Genomic DNA, 13,713 nt, shown 5'->3' on the forward strand with positions numbered 1-13,713 from the left:
GGGGTGGTCAAAAGGCAGAATATACCCTGGACAGGTTCCAAGTCCATTGCATTGCTATCTCAAGGATCAATGTATTCCAAAACAGTGCAATGCTTCAGTTGCAATGAAAAAAGTATTTTGTTGTGGTAGTAAGTTTCTTCCTTCATCTCCTCCCCCTATTTTCAAATGTGGTTGAACATCATGAATTATAAGGATCATGTGTGGGTGTGGTTTTTTTTATACATGTCATAGAAAAATGACCTTCCTTCCAAATACAACACGATGTAGTTGGAAGCTTATAAAAAAAAACTAGAATGGAAATCTAAAATTGTGAAGGTCTGACTGACTTATGAGGGATCAAATCACTCTTTGGGATCTCTTTTGTAACAACACAACAACACAGCAGGCACAGTCACAAGGAATGTCTGTTAACTGGTGGACTACTGTACTTGGGTCTATTACAGTAAGAGTCTGAAGTCTGAGAAAAACAGCTTCACAGGAAAAAGAATGAGGTTCTGCTGGGGGAAACCTCTGTGTTCCTTTCTGACCTGGATTCTTTAAGGCTAGGGCAACGCGATTGGTATTGGCATCATGATTACTGAATTTACCAGTTGTAAATTTGAGTTTACACAACAAAGTGGGGATAATTACACCGAATTAGGCTGTAGAACAACTACAGTACATAAAGTAGAGTAGATGCTGCTTAGAAAAGGCCGTCATCTAACACATGCGCAGGGACATCACTGTATGCCATCCCACCTGTTTAAGGGCAAAGAGTATTGGCTCCTCACTCTGAAACGTTGCCCTTTGTCTCCTTGAGTTTGAGAAGGCAGATTTTATCCTCCAGACCCAGCAGGCTGTGAATAAAGTAAGTATGCAATGCAAATCAAAAACCATGGGAATAACTGTCTCCACTGAGGTTCCTTTGAGTTCCCGTGTTGCTGTGCTTTTCTGGATCAAACCTGTTCTTTAAATTTCAAAGTGTACCATACCTCTTGGGATACTTTTGTAGGACTCTTAAAAAATCAAAGCTAAACATCGCAAGATGTCTCTTTTCAAGAGATGTATTTTACTTTCTGGGAGATGAGTGGTGTTGTCAATGCATTACTGTCACTTTATTCTCTTGCCGTAGTCACATTGCTTCCCCTGTATAACTTCACGCTTCACAAGACACCATTGAACTCCTGACATACCTTGCAAGAGTGGGGAGAGAAGAGTCCAATCCTAGCAACTCCATTTAAATGCTTTCAAGGTGAAAAAGACCCCATTCAGCTTCTGAAAGAGGTACTTTGGGGACACTAGTGGGAAACTTCTCTGGCAATATATAGATGTAGAAGAAGCAGAAAGGGTTTTTGCTTAATCAGGCAAAAGGACATTTAAACCATTTGTTTTTCCTCTGGATGAGCACAGGGGAGAAAGAAGAAAACAAGGAAGAAAATGCTGAGAGCAATATGAGGTAGAAACCCCAGGAAGCACTGTGCACATTTTCAAAATGGCAGATAATAGACTTCTCCCATGCGTGTAAACATTGGATTTCCATAGAAATGGCCTCTTTCTGTGTTTCAAACGGCTAGTCATGGGTGAGAGAGTTATGTGGCACTCACCTCTTAATCTTGTTAGATGTTTTTAAAAATAGCACTGGTTCTGTGTTTTTTTTTTGTTTTGTTTGTTTTTTAAACATTGAGAGACAGAAAGCTTGTGTCAGTATTTGTAATTTGAAATCTGATTTAAAAATTATGTTTCTGTTAATGACAAAGATATAATTTCTTTTAATATATGTTTTGCTGATGGACGTGACAGGTTATTGGCCATATGTCACAGCTGAAATACTCCCCCCACCTCCCAAACATGTTTTCTGTTGTTTCTTGTAACTTCCTGTATGAAACCAATTTAATATAGGAGATTAAACAAGAAATTTCATGTTAGGTTTACACATGCTTCCAATGACAAAATGAATCTGCACCATCTCTTCCTGTGACTGGATTCATATCATTCCCATCATTATTGTTTATGAACAATTATGTTGTGAACATAGCAGTTTTTTTTAAACAATTCATGGTTATATATTTTCACATGTGGAAAAGTTTATGTGATATTAACTGAAGTGAGTGATGACAGTTTGTAAATTGTTATTAGTACATTAAACCATTTAAAGTTTGTGTTTGCACTGAGATCCTAACAGCGCAAAGTTTTATTAACAAATGTAGCCCAAGGATTCCAATTCATAAGAAGTACAGATGATAGATGTGTATTAATAATGTGAGGACTGCTGCGTACTGTGTCTTGTTACAGTGCAATAGGTGTGGGACATTATGCATCATTGTGACATGCTTGTGTGTAGGCACAGTCTTGAGAAACATAATAACCCAAGAACAATGCATGCCAGAAAGCTAATACCTAAATTGTACTTACGCCACAGGTCTCCTCTTGAAATCTGTCATGCACTCCTCCATACTAGATGATCTTATTAGATTTTGGATGACTTTCCTGCATAAATTTGCATTTCTTTGAGTAAAATAATGCATTCATTTTACTCTATCGAGTTTACACAGCTCCTCTACTTCTGAGGGAAAAGTTCTCTCCTAGATAAATGGCAGGCCGCTCGATTAATGGGGTGATATGATCCATGCACAGCAGTGCGGGTTTGTCAGGAAGCAGGAGTAAGAGGAACAGTGAGTTTGCTGGTTTTGTGCATCAAATGAAACTCTGTTTTCTGATCAGTCTTCTCTTTGCCACTGACCTGTGGTCATAAGGCTTCTGGGCAGTGACCGAAAGAATGAGCCAGTGGATATAAGTGACTGAGGGTTTAAGGCTTGACTTTGCGTGACTGGGTAAGGGATTTAGTGATCCAAAAAGACTTTGATATTGTTGTTGCTCCCTCACATTGGCAGGAGGTTGTTCAGGCTTCTCTCTGGAGCCTTTGCCAAGTTTAATAGAAAATGTACTAAAAGCATTTATTCATGAATGTAAAAAAAAAAAACCTCTTCGTGAAGTTTGTTATTATGAAACCTATTTTGTTACAGAAAAGGTTCAAAATCTTATGAAATATTTTATGCCTTCTTACGAAGCATTAGCTGACAAAATTGATGCCACTCTTATGCCTTTGAAAAAAATAGGAAACCATAACCTTAAAACTGCCATGTTATATGGTCCTTGCCCCCCACCCACTACTAAATAATTTAAAAAATACAGCTTTTAAAATAACAACTTTAAAATAACATAAACGAGACAAAAACTGCTGTTTTTACATTTTAGCTGTGATGGTACTGCAAGTCATTCAACAGGTCCAATAAGAAGAATTCTATAAGAAATTGTTATAGTGTTATATGAATATAAATTGGATGAAATATTGACTCATGTCTACATCCCTAAATTGCATTTAGGAATGTGGACATGGTCAAGACAAACTGCTGAATTTTAAACTGAGCATCAGAATGGGGAAGAAAGGTGGTTTAAATGTGTTTAATGCTGCCGGATAAGCTGGTCTGAGTATTTTAGAAACTGCAGATCTACAAGGATTTTCCAGCACGATCACGTCTGGGGTTTACCGAGAATGGTCCGAAAAAGAAAAGAAAATATTGTGCGAGTGACAGATCTTTGGGTGAAAATGCCTTGTTGATTCTAGAGGCCAGAGGAGAATGGTCAGAGTGCTTGAAGCTGATATGAAAGCAACGGTAACTCAAATAACCACTTGTTACAATCAAGGTATGCAGTTTTTCTGAACACACACCACATTGAACCTTGAAGGAAATGGGATACAGCAGCTTGCTCGAATTTTGCTGCATACATATTATAGTCTTATATTACTCACATAGTATTAAAATACTTCTAATCCTTAAGAAATATGCAATACACAGCTGAGAGGGTCAAGGCTGTTGTATATGAGAGAAATATCAGATTTATACTCAAATGAAAACAGCTATACTGTGTATTAGCTTCTCAGTAATATGAAGCTGGTAATGATTGGCCAAGCAAGCTACTTAGAATTACCTTTCTGTGTTATATATATTTCTCTTTTTTTAAATTTCAGTATATGTTAGAGAATGGCCTTTGATTTCTTGGAAATCAGGAAGAGGAATTCTCAGATATGTAGCTTCTACAGCAGTGCCACTGTACACTGCATATAGGGCATATTTTGTAAAATAGTTGGGTTTTTATTGGAGAAACAAAGGCATCAAATTGGGCTATGTCTTTCAATCATGTCCCCCTTTTTTGGTTAGGGGGATATAGACAAGTCTGATCGCTAAAGTAGTACAGACTGCGGATTGTGAACAGCCAGCAGGGATTAGACTGGTCTTGGTAGATCTTCATTAAATGGATCAATGTCCAAGGAGAAGCTCATTATTTGTGGCTAAATCAGGTAATACACTCAGATTGAATGGAGAGTGATTAGGTATAGAAGAACACAGGCTTGAGAAGCTGTCTGCCTGAAAACAGAAGTGAGACATTTGATGAGGAGATGCTGGTAAAGGAATTTTAATTTGCCAAAGTAGTCGTTGCTCTTGAACTTGTTATAGCTTCATTTGTCAACTCTACCTGAAGACCTAGCTATAGTGATATTCCTACAGTGAACGGCGGCGGTAACTGTTGGCTACGTGTTTAGAGATCACTGTCAAGTATTGTTAATATTACATGCTGCAGTCTCTAACACTGTACACAAATCTTCATACTGGCTGGGTGAATTCTTGTAATAAGTATGCGCTTCTGTGCATTTCTTGTAATACAACTTTGCTGATTTGTCGGACGAGAGATATTTTTGTTCGAATATTCCTGTGAGAGATGACGCTAATATGAGCAGGCAGGTGGATTATTTCTGTAGCTGTAATAAGGCCTAATGCGCTATTGCTGTGTTAAATTCTGGTAATCCACAGCAACCTGAAAACAAAGCAATGACCTAAAGGCTTGAGAGAAATTAGTTTACTTTGTGTAAATATTTGAAAAAATGAAATGAAATTGGACATTTATGTTGGAAAATTGTATTTTTCAATATTGTTTTAGCAAGAAACAATGATGGGAAATAGCGAGTAGCAATATCTCCATTACTGAAAGACAGATAGGACTGCATAGCTTTTTATTCTACACTTCTGATTTAAATCTTTAGGCAGTTTACAATACATTATGGTTTATATCTAAATACTACAAACTCATTTTATTCATATAGATGGTATGGATTATGATATTTCTCTGATATTCATGTCTACAAAGGAACCAATTAATAATAAGAATATGGCATAATGACATGTTTTAGTGTAAAGACAGCTCATACCAAAATTGTACCCAAGAATGTTCATTCCTGTGGCCCTAAATACCCTTTGGTCACTGTAACCCTGCACTGAATACTCATATCAACAGTGTGAATAGAAGGGAAGAAAGTATGCATCCCAGCTGCAATCATACCACTTTCCAGGTGCTGGGATTCTGGGCTAAATTCCAGTGTTTTGAAGAACATTTGCATGCATTGGAAATAGGCCTTATGCAGATTTATGGTGACAGCTGGTACTCTTAAGACCTAAAAGCTACACACACAGATCTATGTGCCATTTTTTTAGGTCTAGAAAAAACATAACCAACTGTAGAGATCGCTCTTGAACTGTTGTGAAAATTGTTTTGTGACCTCTGTTGCTTGTGTGTCATATATCTGTCACTGGAGATTGCCTCACATTTTCCCCCAAATGATCGAGTTGTAATTTATGTTTTTCAAAAAGCAAGACAAGAAATTTAAAACCACTCTCTCTGACACCAGTATTGTGACTTGCTGCAGTCACCATGGCAGTCAGAGTAAGAGGCCATTCTCTGCTGCTGAGCATAAGGAGCCTTTTTGATGACTTTGTAGCAGGTTGAGTAGACGAGCTTCTGTAGCTTCTTTTGTTCCAAACAGTTTTTCATCCTACAAGCTGGTCTGAGACTTTGTTCAGTTCCATATGTTTGAATGACATAAGAAAATATAGTGGCTTTCTCTTTATGTTAGACAAGACCTCTGCCACAAACACAGTGTGTTCTGTTTCTAAAACCCATGCAACTTTATTTTAAATTCAAGTGGAGATCCAAAAGTTTGCAAAGATATCAGTCATGTCAGCTTGAATAATGGGGGAAAGTTTCCCTTGGTGTCAGTGGAGAGCTGACAGCGTGGATTAAGATGATTTTGAACCGCCCAAGGCTATGCAGACGTGAACAAAGAGGGAGTGACACTGTATGTTAAAGGTATTAATTGTTGTGACAAGTTTAATTCTATTTTATAGCTATTTTACTGCATAACTTTGCTGTTTGTGACTATTTAACACGCTCTTGTTAGCGTTCTCCTTAATTTTGCTTCTGCACTGGAAGATCCGGGACATCATGAAACTGTGGAACTGTCCTTGGAAGTCTGAAGTTGGATGAATGGATGGATGAAGACCACTAGATCAGAAATGCCACATAATGTGGAACAACAATGAACAATTAATATATACCTGTATGTTGTAATCCCTTTATAATAAACCATCTCACAAAACCACCCAGTGAGCTGGACGGGATCCTGAACTGAGCCTACCGAGTTGCTTAGACTTATGTCTGGAAAGAATTTTTTAACATCTTATGTTTTTAAATTTTTTATTTTTAGTATGTTTATGTAACACACTGAGTACAGTGGAAGCAATCAAAGAGATTGTGGCAGAGTGCTAAGCAGCTGTTGAAGTACTAAAAAATATTGAAATATTTGTGGCAACCGTCAGCTTAGTGTTCTTTTTTCCTTTTCCTTCAGACAAATCATATTTCCTGCTTTGCTGCCGGTGTATATTTATAATCAAAGCACAACATTTCCTCCATAGGCCAGCTCTGAATATCACACTATCACAGTCAGTCTTGTTTGCCTGCACATTTAAGAGGTATTTACAGGTATTTACAATTTTGAGCTGCACAGAAGCACACACTATGTTTATCCAACCTCTACCACAGCTTTGTCTGCCTCTGCAGTTGTTTTGATTATTGCCTTTGCTGCAATTACCAATTGTTTGTATTGCACTACTGCCCCCTACTTATGGGCTGTGGTAAATAAACCTTCTAGGAGGTATTCAATGCGCTCTTTTTTTAATACACTATGTTGCAAAGACATCTGTTTCTACAAAACTGCACATTTGCTGCCACTCCAACACCCACTGCTCACTAAGTTGAAAAAATGTTTATGCATTTTTGTTTGCACTTTTTAAAATATTCAAATAACTTCCCATGTTCAGAAAAAAGAAGTCTATTCTATTCTAAAAAATGTACAAAAGTAAAAATGAGAGAGACCGTCAGTGTCTCTAGCAGCCTCTAGACACTTGTTATTCAGTGCTATTGTTTTGAGTGTCAAACAGACAGAATAAATGGAAGAAAAGCGTATACATAATATACTATAGATGGCACTCTCAAGACAGCAGAGTTACAAAGGAATATATCCAACAGATTTGCATTCATTCCCTGGAGAGGTGCTGCGCACTGCACATCTAGTTTGAAAATCAGCCTATTCTTAGATTCTTAGAGGGAGGGAAAAAAAGTTCCTTTCATATACATAAAATATGGTGCTGTCTTCAGGAGCAAGTAATATTCATGCGGAGTAATGTCACCTTAAATGTTAAAAACAAAACAAAAAATATCCATCCTTGAACGGACTCCTTAAAATAAAGCACATTCTCCTTCATTGGACTCTCAGGCAAACTCTGAGACTGAAAGCTGTAGCTGAAGAACATACAGTACATTGCATGCTGAACCAACAGTCAGTAAGCTCTACCTCCTGTAGTGTTATCACCACTATGCCCTGAATTTAACATGCAGCTCTGTGACAGGAGTGAGCTTAAGGTGTCTGCTTCAAGTCATCAGCACATAATACTGCATCTGAGGTAAATAGATGGGTGGCAAAGAGAGGTAAAAGGAATATCTGTTGAATATAGCAGCAAGCACTAATAAGGAAAAGCTAAGCTCTTAGTGAGGCTTAAAACAGCTTACAGATGAAGAGTCTCAAATTGGCTGCAGTATTTTTTCTATTCCAAAAACTAAAATCTTGTGGGGCTTAGTAATTTCTTCACATATACACTATGCCAGACGGAATGAAGGGAAATCCAGATCTGCTGAAATGCATCCTCTGCTGCCCACAGCTTAAGTTGAGCTCTTAATATGTCGTAAAGGGAGCTTAATTGGAAAGGAGATGCAGACACTTTCATTCCTGGCTGATGTAATTTTACACAATAGTAACACTGATGCAAGTGAACCATCCATATCCAGCCGTGTCTCCTTGTGATTTAATTTTCCTCAAGTGATATATATTTGACAGAAGTTGGCACAGAGCAATGTGCATTTTTCGTATGCATTATGATGAGCGATCTACCAGCAGAAATGCAATGCTTAAAGGAGGATATGAAGTTATGTGATAGACGCAGTTCTTACATAGTTTTATTTTTTTTCAAGTGGTAAAGTTTGGCTTGCAGAGGGCATGAATATTTCAGTGACGTTGCCTTCATTTGCAAGCTCTGTGGTTAATGAGTCATTGGGGTGTTATATTTCTGCATAGTGGTTATATAGGAAATGTAACAATATAGGGCATCTTTTAATCAAATGAACCCACTAAAATGGACAAAGTCACATTCTCATATCCTACTAAGCAATAACTCTGCATGCCTAAGCCCCATGCAGGTTCGGAACATTTAACTGACTCACTCACCATTTTTCTCTTAGCATATCTTAGTAAAAATCACATATAATTTTCTTTATGCTCACACAATACTCTCCTTAATTTCCTGCAAATTTTATTTTCTGAATTGTTTTTTTTTTTTTTTTTGCAATTTTAACTTAAAAAAACCAAATCAATCAAACAAACAAAAATATTCATTCCTTTCCCAGTTTCATGATTAGTCCTTTTAATCTTGAGTTACCTACAAGATGAATTAGTAATGACTTTAGCTGCTAAGCAAGTGTGTCACTACTGTCGTATTGTGAATTTTAAGCAATGTTATGGACAAATACAGCTTCATAGAGTTCCTAGCATTGCTCTGGACACTTAATTATCAGTTTTTGCAAGCTGTTAAGCCCAAATGACCAGTTTTTGTGGTGTGTTTCGGGTTTATAGTGCTCATCATGCAAAGTGTTTTAAAAGTGCAAAAGCTATATACAGTGAGTAAATTAGGCTTCCAAAGAACCCAGCACAACAACACAGCAAGGACTGGGAAAAAATATATATATTTTGAGGCTTACAATGAGGAGCAATAACAGAGAGGAAAAGACAAACAGATGGTGGATGTAACATACACGTAGATAAAAAAGTGGTAACTTCAGTCTCGGTCTCAGGTGGCAGGACAGGGACCAACAAATAAGAAATGGAAGAAAACAGGGGAAATCAGTTGAACTCTCCTGGGGCAGACCACATAATATGAAGACACTATACAGAGAAAAGTAAACACAACTCAATTTAATGGACATCAAGGACGACAATAATAGGAAAGTAGTGAGGAGAGCTATACTATTAAAAACCCGCCTCATTCAGAGTGCCTTCCTTGTTGCAGATGCTGCCAATTTGACTCTCTCTTCAAGCATGACCAGGTGCTGGGTATTTTAAGAGCTGAACTTTGTGCTGAGGCTCTCCCTCAGCATTAAGTGTCACTCACTACGAAGCAAAGGAAAAAGCACTCTGTGCAGCTTCCACAGCAGGACACACCACAATGCATTTGTTCCCAACAGCAACATCCCCCCCTCTCTTCTTAATCTAATCAGTTCAAATTAACCTTAATACACATTGTGCCCCGGGCTTTTGAATCTGTGCTGTATCTCCCTGACACACCTTGTATAACGTCCCCGTGTTCCTGGCTGAATGACAGCCGCAGCGCCTAACTTGAGGTGACGTGGGGAGTTTAAGAAAAGTTCATTGGTTGACAATTTTGACAAAACAGAATATGGGGTCTCAATGCATCAAGGTGCAAGAAAAAAACAATTTTGTATTTGTTTGATGCAGGCAGTCTACTTATTGTTGACAAGAACCAAAAATGCTGGTTTAGTCTAAAGTACACAGATGAAAAGTCGGTGACCTTAAAATGCCCACGGGTTGTCTACATAAGAGCATTAAGAGCCAAAAACATTTGCTAGGTTGCATACAAGGTAATTACTTTACATTCATCTGGGAGTGGAGTGGACTCCACTTTGCCCCCAGAACAGCCCAACAACTTCAGGGCATAGAACCATCTAATTATCTCTGCTGAAGCACTGCACGGATAGCAGCAGAATGGTGATGGTTATATACAAAGCTGGGGTCACATCATTACATGCTGTGACATTCATAATGAAATATTCATCTTAGCACAATACACAGTGGTTTGTTTAAAGCATTAAAACTTTGCCAGCAGGCTGCCTCTAGTTCTCCTAACACTGACAGAGACTGCTTCACAACAGGCTGTTAACCATTTCAGACTTTTTCCTGCTCAACTAAACAAGACAGATTCCACTAAAGAACAAAGAGTATATCAGTATATATGCAGCTTTTAAAATGTTTGTGGCACACAGATTAAGTGGCAAAGTACAGGCAAATAGAGATCTCCTCAAAAATCAAAAGTTCTTCTTCTGTTTTGAGATCTGGATCTACTGCCTATTGACCAATAGGCAGTAGATCCAGATCTCTTGAGGTACTCTTTCACATCTCTAGGACACAGCATTCCTATTCCATGTGTCGATGTTTTGGTTTTTTTTTTTGGTTTTGTCTTTTAATTAAACTGTGAATTAAACAGGGTGCATATTTCCCCCTTATCTGATCTAATATATTGTTTTAATCAAATGAAGAAAATCAAATGTCCACAGTTACACTGCCATCAAGTGGTGAAAAGCAACATTTTTTTTTATTTTTTTGGGAGTCATTCCACGTGACTAAATCATTATTCTTGCACTGAAGGCAGAGGAAAGGAGGAAAAACATACTACTGAGGTGTATTTGAATAGGAATGAACTAAATTGGAATATGGCAGATGAAAGAAAATGTTCAGATATAGAGTTTGGCATGCATTTGAGCCTTACACTGTCGCTACTGTGCAGTGTGTTCAACTATGAAACACTAGGTTGTGATAAAACAATAAAAACAACAAATGAACAACACATGGAGAGCCGCCTCTCTCATCACACACCAGTCAAAACAAGCAATAGGAAATTATTTTTGATCTGGTGCATGAATGAGTTTTGCTGCCATCTCCTGGTAACATCACCTTATTGCAGGTAATATAACACATATGCCCCACTTAATACAATATTGACTTTGCTTTCATAAATGTGCTCTGTTAAGCAACATTGAGCAGCCAAATCCATACTTATTTGCTCTACTTTTGAAAAATGGTGCACTTTGCTATTGGTCTCAATTCACTGGAATGATACAATGTGCAAAAGGCTGAAACTAGTTACCAGAGAAACAGTAGTTGCAGCAGTGACGGACTTGATTTGTTTAGTGTTTGAACATCCGAATTAAGAGTAAGCCCCTCGCCACACCACAACTTAAAACTCAATTCCAAGTCCTATTAACGATAAGGCTCGAAGGCAGCGTATAACAGTTTCAGTGTTTACATGCTGGGCTTGAGCCATTGTTTAAAGAGAGAGTTGTGCCAAACCTTGAAGCAGTGAGATTCGACATACAAGTTGGATTTTGTACTTCTGCTGCCCGCGTATCTGAAATTTGGAACTTCCATTTTGGATTCCTTTGGTTTGACCTCGCAAAACACATGCTGTGGGACTGTGCTGCAGTTGACCAAGAATGACATGTGAAAAAGGATTAAGACTGTGTTTGGTGCAAGTATGATACATAGTTCAGGTAAATAATTTCATTTTATTACACCATATTACTCAGTTTCAATCATATACGCATATTCACACATGTACATAGAACACGAAATAGCTAATAAATGATCAAAAACTTTATTATTTCATTGGTGCAAAACAAGCCCGTTCCTACAGGCTGCGTGCACTACTTCAATATATTTTATTAGACTCAGTTATATAGCCTTGACCTTTTACCTCAGATCTTTTCATGCTGCATCACTGCAGCAGACAAGTTTGGTAAGGGCTGTTGACAACCATGCACAAATCCAGCCAAACATGCAGGAGGGGGTTCCCTTGAGGGCAGCGTTCATAACTAGGAGGTTGATTGTTGTTTTGACGTTTAATTGCCTTTTAACTCAAGTGGGACGCAGAAGGTATTTGGTTTAGATGTAAGGACGAGGGGATAGGGGGAGAAAGCAATTGGAACTGACAACTGAAAATACTACCCTATTAAATATGTTAGACCAGTAATATACAGAGGTAAATAACATAAATATTTCATGAAAGCCGTACAGGTGGACCAGCTTGCCTTCAGGCTGACCACAGATGATTTAGCCTCTTTGCTTCTTTAGCCACTGGCTAGTCTAGCTTTGAAAACGTATATTGAAGTGCTATCTGGCAGTGCCTCTGTATTGTTGACAAATCTTGGTAATTGGCATCCAACTTAATAAGGTCCACCTCTGCTCCAGTGCAATAGTTTCTTTTCAGTGAAATTCCTCGTCCTTGAGGTGTTAGCGCGGCGTGCCACCGTTATAGTTCATCCAGAGTTTAACATGATGTGATTCCTTATTCCAAGTTCGTTTTTTGTTATTCAATTAAATCTAATTTAGGAAATGGCTTAAGTGAATATTTACATCACAGAATAATAATGATAAAAATGATTATGGTTTATTTTAAAGTAGGCAAACAACCATCTGAACAATCAGCTATTAAAACTGAAGATTTGCACAGCTAGCTCCCATTAAGTTCTACAATCCACTCAGCAAGATTCATTAACCATATTGGATCACCACAAGGAAATTAAGAAATGTGCCAGAGCATTTATGACACCAGTGTGAGAGTATCAGTTAAATGAAAGTTTTCTTGGTAATAGGTTCTTAAAGCACTATGTGTTCATATTAAGATAGCAGTCATGATATATTAATTATATATATATGTATTTATACACAAGTTGCAGTATAGAAAATACACTCAATTTATGTAACAAATTACCAAAGCATCTTCCATAACGAGTACTTGTACTATCCGGGAAAATATCAACGGATGTATGCATTGTCACGTTGTCACACTGTGTGTGTGTGTGTGTGTGTGTGTGTGTGTGTGTGTGTGTGTGTGTGTGTGTGTGTGTGTGTGTGTGTTTGTGAGAGAATTTAGGTCACATGTTTGATCTGGTCACCTCAGGCACTGTAGATCTGAACATACCAGATCTACAACTACCCAGTTCAAAACATCTTTTTATGGGAAGCAGCAAATCAGAAAAAAAAAAGTTGGCTGAAAGGAATGGGAACTGGAACTATAACATCTTTTTGCAGACAGTGCATGAGCTGAAGGGCTGCACATAGCCCCAGAAATAAAATATGGAGCTGGAAATTAACCTGACAGGGTACTTTTAATGTCCTGTGCATAATCAGACTGTCAACACAAACCCGATCAAGGTGACATGCATCAAGTTATTGACTTACAGTGAGCTGCTGAACACATGATTACCGCATGTAGTTGATTTTTTTTTTCTTTTTAAGATCACAAACTTAACATAACCATGACAATGTAACATTTGGCTGTGGCATCTTGGCCTCAAGTGTTTACTACAAAAAGCTGGTGTGTCATCTTATGCTCTAAACACTTTTAATGTCCACAGCAATAGGCAGTATTAGTGTTATCGAATGTGTTCTTCAGCTGAATAACAGTAGTTAGATTATATAATCTTTACTTTACTTTAATT

This window comes from Astatotilapia calliptera, chromosome 10 (assembly GCF_964374335.1).
Source record: "Astatotilapia calliptera chromosome 10, fAstCal68.1, whole genome shotgun sequence".
Taxonomy (NCBI): Eukaryota; Metazoa; Chordata; class Actinopteri; order Cichliformes; family Cichlidae; genus Astatotilapia; species Astatotilapia calliptera.